Source organism: Callospermophilus lateralis, chromosome 15 (assembly GCF_048772815.1).
Source record: "Callospermophilus lateralis isolate mCalLat2 chromosome 15, mCalLat2.hap1, whole genome shotgun sequence".
Taxonomy (NCBI): Eukaryota; Metazoa; Chordata; class Mammalia; order Rodentia; family Sciuridae; genus Callospermophilus; species Callospermophilus lateralis.
This window is the reverse complement of record NC_135319.1, coordinates 31,714,722-31,726,795: the sequence shown is the minus strand read 5'-3', so window position 1 is coordinate 31,726,795 and position 12,074 is coordinate 31,714,722. Positions and strand designations below refer to the sequence as shown.

Sequence of the window (12,074 nt, the reverse complement as noted above, 5' to 3'; positions counted from 1 at the left end):
TCTACAGCTTTCCCTTCTATTTTCATAAGATCCCTCTTTTCTTTTTTGTCCTTTTCCCCCTCTAGCTTCTACGCATACTACCACATTCTTAAAAATTTAGCATTAGCTCCTAAACACCAACTAATGTATTATAACTAATTTGTATGACCTAGTTCATAATTGGGCTCAGATGCACCATGAATTTAAGGGACAGTTTGGTAACAAAAAGAGAAATTCTCCTTACAAAATGGCATTTATTTGAAACACTTAGTTTTCCTCAGAAGATTTTCTTTTATGGCATCTTTTACCAATTTATTTATTTTTAAATCTGTAATGTTTTGCAAATTTGCATATAATTCTTGCACAGGGGCCATGCTAATCTCCCTATTGTTCCAATTTTAGTATAAGTGCTGCCGAAGCTGTGGCATTTCCCATTTTCATCTTAAAATGGGAAAATACCATCTAACTTCTAAAGTGGATTTATGTTTAAATAAAACAGTGAACATAAAAACATTCACTATAGGGCTTGGCTTAGAGTATGCTTTCAAATAGTATTAGCCTCCTTTGTTTCTTCTACAATTATTATTATTATTATTATTATTATTATTATTAGGTACAGGGGATTGAACTCAGCATTGCTTAACCACTGAGCCACATCCCCAACACATTTTTATATTTTATTTAGAGGCAGGGTCTCGCTGAGTTGCTAAGTGTCTCACTAATTTTCTGAGTCTGGCTTTGGATTTGCAATCCTCCTGCCTCAGCCTCTCCAGTCACTGGAATTACAGGCATGAGTCACTATGCCGGGCTTTACATGTATTTTTGAACACCCTTTCAAGCCCAGCTCGATGTCAGGTGTTGTATTGGGAGTTAAAAGAAGTTAAAAGAACTAGATTCTCAATAAATGTATTTTAATACTGAGCCATAAATGTGGTTTATGCCCCAAAGGAACTTTGGTGCAATGGGAACACACACACATACACACACACACACACACACACACACACACCCATACACCCACAACCAAGTTGTGATAACAGAAAGGGCTGAGGTGTTCTGCTGTCGATCACTATTGAGAATTTACAAGATGGAGTCCTTGTAGAGAAGGTGAGACTAAAGCAATATGAGGAAAATATGGGGAACATTGGCTCAAGCGCATTCATTCCAGACTTGAGGAATATTATAGCAGGTGAAGGAGCAGAGAAATATAAGCAAGGGCATTTTCCTAATAAGCAGATTCATGTGACTGGTTAGAAAGGAAGGCTGCTGAAACAGAATCACGAAAGGCTGTTTGCAGACTGGGGTGAAATTGAGGATGGCCTCAGATGTCCTTTGAATTTTATCCTAGTCCACAGAAGAATGGGTTATATGATAAAGTAAGTATGTAGGAAAGTGAATTTAGAGCATAACGGGTTGGGAAGACATAAGGACTGAAGGATATCAGTTGCAGAGTACTATTAAAATCCTGGAACCAGGGGAAAGAATCTTGGGTGACTTCTTGCTCATATGGATTTAGATCATGAAAATAATAGCGCCAGGCTGTAACACACAGTGTTGGATTATCTGAGTTCTAATGTTTGAAGCATATTGGTTTGGAGTTCTCAAAGTATTTTTTTTTTCAAGTAAGTGATTACAGCCAAGATGGTTTATAGTACCAAGAATAAGTGGGATGCTGGGACTCCCAGATGTCCTGAAGCCCTAGGGATCCCTCCAATATGATGGTTCAGGCTTTACAGAAGAGGATCGCTTTAATGCTAGACTGCTAGTGCTATCTGATTAGTAAAATGGGAGTAAGTATGGGTAAAACAAAACCCACAGTATATACTAAATGCTTGATTTCTGCCAATTGGTACCCTCTGTGCCAAATATAGTGACCAGAGGAAGGGTCGGGTTTATACTACTGTCACAGTGGTAGCAAGATAAATGCCTAGGCTTACTGTTAGTCTTTTATTTGTTCCCAGTGGGTCTTAGTTATTTTGTGTTTAACCTTGGAGAGTGCAAAGAGGATAGAGTGCATTGGAGAGGTGGAAACATGATAAATGAAGTGCTGGTTGTCCCCATGGGCTCCTCTGTTTGAATCTCTCACCTAATGAGTGGTCACATCAGCTACTCTGGCTGAGGGAATGGGCATCATATTACAAAAGTACATCTGCATCTTTGCTTTTACAAGGCCTTTCCCCCTTGCAGGTAACAGCTATTCTGCAACACCTCCTTGTGATAAATTGAGACTGATTTTCCATCAGAGGGAACTCAGGTGAGAGACTAAGGGTTTTTATTATTGTCATCAGGGGAGACAGAGAGGTTTGGTCCATTAGGCTGTGAGGCCCAGGCATTTCATAGGGACAGGATGTTCTGTATTTTTTGAAATGTGAATCTCAACACCAAAATATAGTAGTACTCACGGTTGTTGAAATTTAAAAACTTTCTGAGACTTGTAAATATGCATGTAGAAACCACATATGGTTGCTTAAAACAAGTCTGTGACTGTAAATGTGTAGTTCTGGTTGCTAATTTTGTGCAGCCAGTTTGATAAGAATGAGGGTCAGGCGGATGAATCATGATCTTCGGGACTGATTTTTATATTCTTCAGTAAGTGACTAATGAGTGAAAATGTCTGGGTTTTTGTAGGTTTTTCTCAGAAGTAACATTTTTCCCCTCAAGTGTTTCTCCATACTTTGAATTGACCTGAGCTGTGGAAAATAAAACTGAAATGGGCCCCACAAAGGAACTGCTTCTCTGAATGCTGACAGAATCTTTTGCTGGCTTTGGACACTGGGTGGCAGACATGCTCTGGTTAAGATTTGGTGAGCGTGTTTGAAGAGCAACTTGGCCCTGAGAGGGATGATGAGCTCTCTTAATTAAAAAGTCAACCCCCGCCCCCACCCCAAAGGCCACACAGGATGTTCCCATCGAAATAGAAATCTATTTTGCCATCCGTGGGGAGCATGTGTTCACATTATTGATGGCTTGGCTGGGGAAACTTGTGAAGCCTTTCAATTCATTTCATAATGGAATGGGGTCACTAGGATCTTAACCTCCCATCCGTCAAAGGTGAGTATTGGGAGATAAATGAAATCTGGATTTAAAATGCTGATGTCATGTTCAGTACTAAAAATATTTTCGTGAGACTCTTGTGATCCTACAACAGGCTAATAGAGCAGACCATGAGTTATAATTTTCTCTCATGATTGTGGAGAGAGAAAGGCTTCCTTGTACATTATAGAACTCAAGATTTAGGTTGATCCTGAGCAATCATCTAATGACTAGGATCTCTTCAAGGGAGATTCAACCTTGGCTGTGGCTGAAACTCACCCAGTGCTTTCCAAAAGCACAGGTGCCTGGATGCTGAAGACAGTGTCCCTGGAGGTGAATCGCATGCACAGGAGGTTTTCATTGGAAAAGCTGCATAGGTGGATCTAGAGGGAAAGCTACATCCTTGAGTAGCATTTGTAATTTCTTAAGCGCGCGCGCACACACACACACACACACACACACACACACACACACAACACATTTGTAGGATCAGCCTTAAGAGGGAAGCAGCCCACAGCTATTGTTTATGAGTACAGAAAGGTTCCAGATGTCCCCAATCCATTTTTCTCTTCAGATTAGTAAGAATTTTGTCACTGTTATTTTTTTTTTAAATGTCTTTGAGGCTAAAGGGCATCATTCACTATCAGCTTTTAGCATTATAGTTCTGAGTTATTATATTTTGAAAAATGATCAATAAGTCACTGGGCATAAAGCACTGGGTGGATCAGTGTTGAGAAAAGTTTAAGATCTTGCTTCCTTTTGGGAAGAAAAGGACTTGGTCTGTGGAGGCCCAGAAATTCAAGGGCCACCCAGAGTGTGGCAGAAGAAGGATTGAGATTTGTGGATTTGGATGTTCTTCAAGACAGATTTTATATGTTTCACAAAATTGTCATTTATTGCCCAGCCTCACAGTGTGGAAGAAGTGAATGTGATGGCTTATTTCTTCCCTGGGGAAAGATGGGAGAAGAGGAACCCAGTGTTGTCAACGGGGGTTGTAGTCTCTGAGGAATGGTGGAGACAAGACTGCTCTTCGTGGAGGTCTTAGAATTCAAGGCTGAGCTATGTCTCTAAGACACCCTAAAGGTAGGTTAAAAAGTAAAAAGTATTGTCTGTTAGCCAAATGAACCAGAACATAATATATTTGATTATTATTTTCCTCTAGTTGATCTGTTATTTTTAGTGTTATATAAGCATATCCTGAATAATCAGCCAATTTGAGTCAGTTGCATTCAAAATTGGATAAGTGGCAAAAAAAGTTGCACTTTTTATTGGCATAAATATAACATAAAAATAAAGTACAAAAAGTTTTGATTGATTGTAGCTTTCACTTTCAGCATAGTTATGGCATTGTTACTCAGTCTAGAATTTAAAACACCTGGGAAGATAACCCTGTAGTGTTCAGTTTAAAATGGTTTATATTTTTCTTACATAAATTTTACTCCAATTAAAACAAAAGATAAAAAACCAAAATGCAAAATCTCCTGCTCAGAGGAAAATTTCCTCTTTACTATCCTACTATCTATCAATTCTAAATTAGCCATTTAACCCATTAGGTGTTTTTTTTAAAAACAAATCTCTAGAGCTTTTTTTTTTTTTTTTTAAATCTGTTATGTTCTTTAGTAATACACATTTTATTACACTCCAGGAAAGCAAATATAGAATTCAGAATAGATAATGAACTGTGTGTTAGTGACATTTGGTATTCACTGGCTGCCCATGTGGTTAATCAATCTCAGAAATATATGCTTTGAAAACCAATTTGCTTTTCCTTCCAATATTTACAGTAATCTTGTTCCAGTTCCTAATTAATGGGCATGTTTAACCATAATAAAACCAGTAGGGTCTAAGAGGAGAGCCTTTAACCAAAGCAGCTAAGCCAGCCTTAGGGTACCCCAAACTTTTAAATTTTGCATGTGGCATCGAAGGATTCGGTGTGGGGAGATGAGCCTCAAGGCCTCTTGTATCACAGATTCTAATTTCTGTGAAACTAGAAATAAATATACACTTCCAAACTAGATTAAAAAAAAATACATTGTTAGAGACCTCAATTTTTCTGAAGATAAATCTCATAAATATTCCTTTGGAATCTAGTCAAGTATTTATATATAACTTTAGCACAGAAATGGAAGTGTTGGCAACTATAAATATTTCTGACATTTTGTCTTTTTGGTGTTTCTTTTCAAAGTCACAGGAAGAACAGTCAAGCACTCCTGATTCTCTTGGAAAGAGCATTATCCAAAGCTCACTGGTTGCTGCAAGAGTGGCTGGGAGATGGTTTGAAAGAGTGGCTTCTGATTTTAGCAGGCTGAACTAAACTAAAGCAAAAAGTTTAAAGTTAGCAGGAAGTTGCTATTCTTATGTAATATGAACCATAGGCCAGAAAGACCCTCCTCTTTCAGAAACCGTGTTTCGTGTGGTTTACTTGATTCAAGGAGAAAACAAATTTTTCTTGTTTCTGATTTTCAGTAACTAATCAGTTATAAATGAATTAGGAATGTGGGCATTTTACCTTTTTCCCACAACTGATTGCTTGGCTTTCAGCCTCTTTTTGCTGAATGAAAGGTGCTTTCAATGATTAACTGACTGAAATATCACATTTGACAGAAAAAGTTGAGGTATTTGCACAGAGCTGCCATGGTTTTGCCTGATAAATGTGAACTGCTTTATCTGGTTTCCAAGAAATAATTTGCCCATATTGTAATGAAAATGACAATGGAGTATCTTGATGCTGTGTGAATGCACTGCTCATTGTGAATTATCCAGGTAATTGGAACAATTATTTGCATTGTGTGGGCTTTAGTGATCAGGCCAACAGGAACTTTGCAAAACAGAAATTGGCTAATATAATTTGGGAAGAAGGAAGGCTGATGATAAATAGTGATGAGGTCTCTCACTCTTAAATGCCTCATAAATCATACCACATTATGACCTGAAACTTAATTTGAGCTTGTTTGGAACAAAAAGAAGTTTCATATCTTTGACCTTATTTTTGTTAATTTCCTCTAGTTGCTATTGATATTATATATGCCAAAAATTTCCTACTGATATGTTCTGTTTAACCTTTTTGTTGTTGTCCCATAAAATTTCTACTTATTATGATCCTGTTTTTCTTACAGCAGAATAAAAAGAAAAAATGCAATTATGCCTTTTAAATAATTTTCTATCAAAGTGGAAGAGTAAAATTCAGACCTAGAAGGTCATAGTTTTTCATGAAAAGTCAAAAAGTCTTTTTTTGTGTGTGGAACTGAATAGTAGTCTACATGCAACGGGTGCTTTTATCAAAAGAATCAACTTATATTACCATTATGAAACATTTTATAAATGGATACTATAAATCATTTTGGTTTGAGAATGCTGTTTTAAACAGGAATTGAGCTTTCCCTAGGTGGTTTGTGCTTTCCCCCCTTTCTTATTATTTCATGTATTTGTCTGCTTAGTGAAAACTGATCATTCAAAAAAGAGCTTGGATTTATAATTTTTCCCTGTCCGCTGCCTGGGCAGTAGGTAGCTGTCCAAGGTTCTGAAACACTCACTGCTTAGAGCACTGGGTCTGAATTTTGACTGAACATGGGAATCTCTTAGGAATTTAAGAAATGAAGGAAATGATGCTTGGATCTCACCTCTAAAGATTATGGATTCATTGGTCTTTAAAAGGCTCACTGGGAGATTGTAATGTGTGAACTAAGTTGAGAGCCACTGTGGCCATAGCTGTTTCTGTTATCAAATTTATTATTCTCTCTGTGCATAGTTCATTGTTTTTAAAATTTTCTTCCTTGGTGAAAATAATATGTTATTTCAAAAATAGTTATAGAACAAAGGGAAACAAGATTTTGTTTCATGATTTACACATAAATAGGAGTTTTGGGAGACCTGTGGTGTTTCTCTTAGATACATTTTCCCTCTGCCTGGAAGTGTTTTTCAGATGTTTTAAAAGTAATTTTGGATGGTTTAGGAACCATATAATAATTAGAGAGGATCTAATTTTCTGCTCAAGTGTTACCAAAGACTTGAAGGAAATGGGAAGGGGAAAGAGTGCTATTGTAATAAGAGATTCTTGGGTTCCATAATTTGGGAAAAACATTATGGGGTAGAGGGTAGTAATAGTATTTGTATCAAAACCTTGGGATATTATTCTAGTTTAACCATGCAAAGCTTTCAAAGGGAATATATAGTAGTGGAATAAAATTGTGGAACCAAGGAACATTGTTTGTTATACTCTGGCTCTAGTCCTAGATTCTACTATACAATAACAGTCTACTTTAAGAGTCTACATTGAATCATCTGGAGAATTTACTTCTACCCATCCTGAGGGCAGTTATGAGGCCTAGAACTAAAACAATAGTCTATTTTACTGTTGTCTTTTGGGATAATCTGTAATTAAAAAAAAATACTCTTACTTGGATTCTTCTTTCCTTTGCCACTAGAGATACTGACATTAAATTGTGATAGCATGTGGATTGGCCAACATTATTTTACAAACCTAATAAGGTAGATTTTAGTGCATAGTGAGGGATAATCATCACTGGAATCTTCTGTTTTCTTCCTATGAAGTGTGCCCCTGAGTTTCAGATCTTTTAGCTCCAGTGGCAAGGGCCAGAGGCCTCCCTGTAATGATGAATAGGACAAGAAGCTCTAGAAGCGGGAATCATCTCCAGGATCACCTCTTCTAAATACTTGGGATGAAACAGGTCTAAAGAGAGAGAACATGACCAAAGGAAATTAGAGAAGGAGATTTTTTTTCCCCAAAAAAATTAGGAATGGAGATTTGTTCCTGTGTTCCTTCTCCAGCTTTGATGGATCAAAGGGTTACAAAGAAAGAGCATATAGTTATCATATGATCTTAACTTATCAGAAATGTGTATCTAAGGACAGGGAGCAATTTAGAGATAAATACTTGTCCTTAGGAGTACAATGATCTGTGAAAGACAGGAAAATATTAAAGGCCTGGCCCCACTTCAATGGGTTTACTGGCTCAGTCCCTGCCTCTATCCCAGTCCTGTGGTCACAAGATGGACAGTTCAGTTTCTCAAGACTTTTATGAGTGCCTTTTATATTGCCCAGAAGACACTTGGAGGTGATACCTGTGACTACTCTTTACATTACCTGAGAAGTCATCCTAGCACATTGTAAGAGGTCACTTAGTGCTAGATGTTCCTCCTCCTCCTACCTTACCTCCCCACCCAGCTCATAAGATAAGTGTTTTAATATTTGCACCAAAATATAGATAAAAATACTAGCAATAATATTATGTAAGATTTACTTATTAAACAACTATTATGTGTTATGCATTCTTAGTACATTATTTAATTTTATTCTTGCATTAATTCTCTGAGATGGTTAGTATCATTATATACCTCATTTTATTTTTAAATTTTTGAGACAGTGTCTGACAAAAACTGACCTCAAGGGTTGGGGTTGGGGGCTGGGGATGTGGCTCAAGTGGTAGCGCGCTCACCTGGTATGCGTGCGGCCAGAGTTCGATTCTCAGCACCACGTACAAAGATGTTGTGTTCGCCGATAACTAAAAAATAAATATTAAAAAATTCTTTCTCCTTCTCTCACTCTCTCTTTAAAAAAAAAAAAAAGGGCTGGGGTTGTGGCTCAGTGGTAGAGTGCTTGCCTCGTATGTCTGAGGCACTGGGTTCAATTTTCAGTACTGCATATAAATAAATAAAATAAAGGTCTATTGACAACTATTTCCATTGACAACTAAATATATATATTTCTTATTTAGGCTAATTACATTCAAGTCATCTTTGTATCTTTGTTTATATATATATACTGACCTCAAATTTGCCTTGTCCTCTGAGTTGCTGGGATTATAGGTGTGCAGTACCACTCCCTGCTTAATTTTTGTAAGTAAGATATTTAAGTCTCAGGGAATTATTTGTCAAAACAACGTACTATTAAGTGACAGATCTGGGATATTTACTCAGCTTCATTTACTTCATAGTGCTATAACACAATAAAGTTAAAGTTGAGTGATTATGAATTTCTTTTGCAAGTCAATCCTTCATTTTATTAAATAAATTACCATTATTATGAAATGGATCTTTTTTTCCTGCCTGCTTTCTGTCTCTCTTTTCCTTCTTAGTAAAATGAGTCCTCTTCTCTGAGGCAGGCCTCTGTTTTCTAAAGCACAAATGAATTCACATCAGTGCACCAATGCAGCAGTTCTTAGCCTTGGCTGCAAAATTAGGAACATAGAGACAGCTTTTGGAATCACCCACACTGAGCTCTACCCCATCCAATCAAAGCACAATTTGTGAGGATGAGTCTGGGATCTCAAAAATTTTAAGGGCCTCTCAAGTGATGCTAATGTGTAGCCAGAGCTGAGAACCACCATGTTAATGGCTTTAGAGGTCTCACGTAAAATATACGGATGTGAACTGAGACTCTCAAACTCTAACTCCACAGGAAGACTTTGGGTGGAATTTTCTGACTTTAGGAGAAGTATTTATAGGCCAAGGGAATGTGCAGGGGGTTGGGGAAGAGAGCCTTCCTCAACCCATACCAGTCAGAGGATTGGTCAGGGAGGAATGTGGTGGGAAAGATGGCGCTTGTTTTTAGCACGTTTTTGCTCTATAATGAGATGAAGTAGAACATAGAAGATCATTAGTATTCCCTGGCCAAGCAAGAAATGAAGCTTCCTGTGTTAGGGACATATTTTTATTCAGCCATGTCCTGTTAAATAGAAACTAGGATTATGTTGCAAATATTGCATTTTTTGGTCTTTTCTGCATATGTACATGTATACATGCATATGTACTTGTTGTAATAATAGAATCTGTTTGGTTCTCACCCTTTTCCATAGCCAAGGAGGTTACCAGAGACATTCAACTCCTTAAATGCTTGACACATGCACTTGTTCTTTCATTTTGCTTTTACATCCATAACCAGCATCATCAATGAAATGTCACTCTGTGAGGGTCTGGTTGACTATTGTGAAAAAGCATCTTCCATCAAGTGAAGATAAATATAAAATTAGGGATCAGACTGTGACCACTCATGTCTCCTACAGTGTGTTATTCTTGCTTCTGCCAACATTGCTGTAATAATTCTTTAAATATGCTTCTGCCAAACTTGAGCCGTGAGTACTATTTTGAAAATGTATCTACTTACCTAGTATCCATCTCTACTTCTGGTATACCAGCTTCATGAAGATGAGGATGTATTTTTCCTGTGCCTGGTTGTATCCCAAGAACCTAGCACAGTACTAGTACATGGTAGGCACTCACACATTTCATGAATGATAAAGGTGGCACTGACTATAGAACTGGCTAGCCTGGTCTTTATACAATTCAAGAATATCAGTTGCAAGTAAAATTGTTCAACTACCATCTCTTCTTTATTTAGCATAACTACATTCAAGGCATCTTTGTTTACTCCTCTACAAAACTGCTCTCTCTTTTTTTTAATCTCTAGGAAAGTTTTTTTTTTCATCATATTTCATTTTAATTGTACATCTAGAAGTCAAACTTCATTATCATCCCCTTCCATCATTCAAGGTTTTGTGATCCTTCCATGTTTAACTCATGCAGATGTTTTGTAGGCTGTTATCAGTCAGGAGCTGAAATCTAAAGTACTGGAATAAAAAATCCCTTAAAGAATATTATGACAGACTAGTAGTCACCATGATGTTCATATACCATGAAAGTAATTTCATACTTTATTTCTTATGCAGGTTTTCCAATGTTATCTTCATATTTAGATGAGATGTAAAAATAGGATTACTTTTTCTCTTTTCCTGTCCTCCTCAATCCTATGATTTTTTTCAATCTGTAAAGGATCTCATATTGAGGGAGACCCTTGTATCACAGTACTTTACAGCTTGCCCATCTTTGTCTCTCACATTTTCTAAAATGATGAGTTGTTAGGCCATAAACCAAATCTCATGTGAAATAGTCTATGTACTCTTCAGGGAATGTGATTTCTTATTCTCTTGATTTTCTTGAATAAGGGCTTAATTAAAAAATAGGTATCACATTTTATTTCGAAGTTTTGACAGTAGAACTAGAGGAGCAATCTATCATTGAGGTTCTTTTCACTTTACAAACTGTTTTAATTAGGTTACATTTTTTTGCTAATTGTTTTATCCCAATACATGGTCAATGAAGAATGCTCACAGCTTGCTAATTGTACACCTAAGAATTGATTGCTTCACTTCTAATTAATAATAATAGCAAGGAAAATGGCTCAATAAGATTGTGACTGTTAATAGGATGCAAACTTTTCAGAGAGTAAACTAGTTCTTTTGCAATACCATTCATTATTGAGTTAATCTTTATAAACAACTTTGTAATTCAATGAGCCCAGGGATGAAACCAGCAATCTCATTTGCTTTATGATGGTATTTGATGGGCTGTTAAATACAAAAGATCAATACATAATAGGATTCTACCTCAGGGTGGGGCCCTGACATTTATTTTGATCAAGATTTAATGCAGTTATACATCCTTCTTGTAAATGGCATTTATTAAATACCAGTTAAGGTTACCTAACTGTGATCCAGGTCAGTTTTAAAAATTGTTATATGACACTGGAAACTTCTAAGGAGTTTGTAAATGACTATTTTTGAAATCTCAAGTTATCCTATGGAGGGAAGTTATCCGAAGAGCTACAATCACTTGCTTGGTTCTCCTCATAAAATTATTTTTTCTAAGTTCTGAAAATAAATACTGGTCATAGCTGTATTTGATGCCACTGAAATGTTCACTTATAAAAGGCTCAAATGGTACATTTTATGTTATGTATATTTTTTCACAATAAAAACTAAATCAGGACAACAGCCATAGAAAATAATAGAGAATACTAATAAAGCCCAAACTGGTAAATGGGTGGCAAGACTAATTGGAAGAAGGCTGAAAGAAAAATGTACAAAATGAAAAAGTAATAAATATAGGTACAACATAGATTTAAAAAATGATAATAAAACTTGTGTGGATTCTGATTTGAACACACCACCAGTGCCCTTATAGGCCATATCCACATGCTCCAGTGATTAGGACCTAGAGATCCTTGAAAGCAATTTTTAGCCTACTGTGGAAGCCAGGAGAAATAGA

The 12,074-nt window shown here is 36.7% G+C and overlaps 1 non-coding gene across 1 annotated transcript; it reads right to left on the bottom strand.

Moving 5' to 3' along the window:
- Nucleotides 1-301: 301 nt before the first annotated feature.
- Nucleotides 302-407, bottom strand: LOC143381715 (U6 spliceosomal RNA). Its single transcript, XR_013088881.1, has one exon. It is a non-coding gene; the product is annotated as a U6 spliceosomal RNA (small nuclear RNA).
- Between the last annotated feature and the right edge of the window lie 11,667 nt (nucleotides 408-12,074).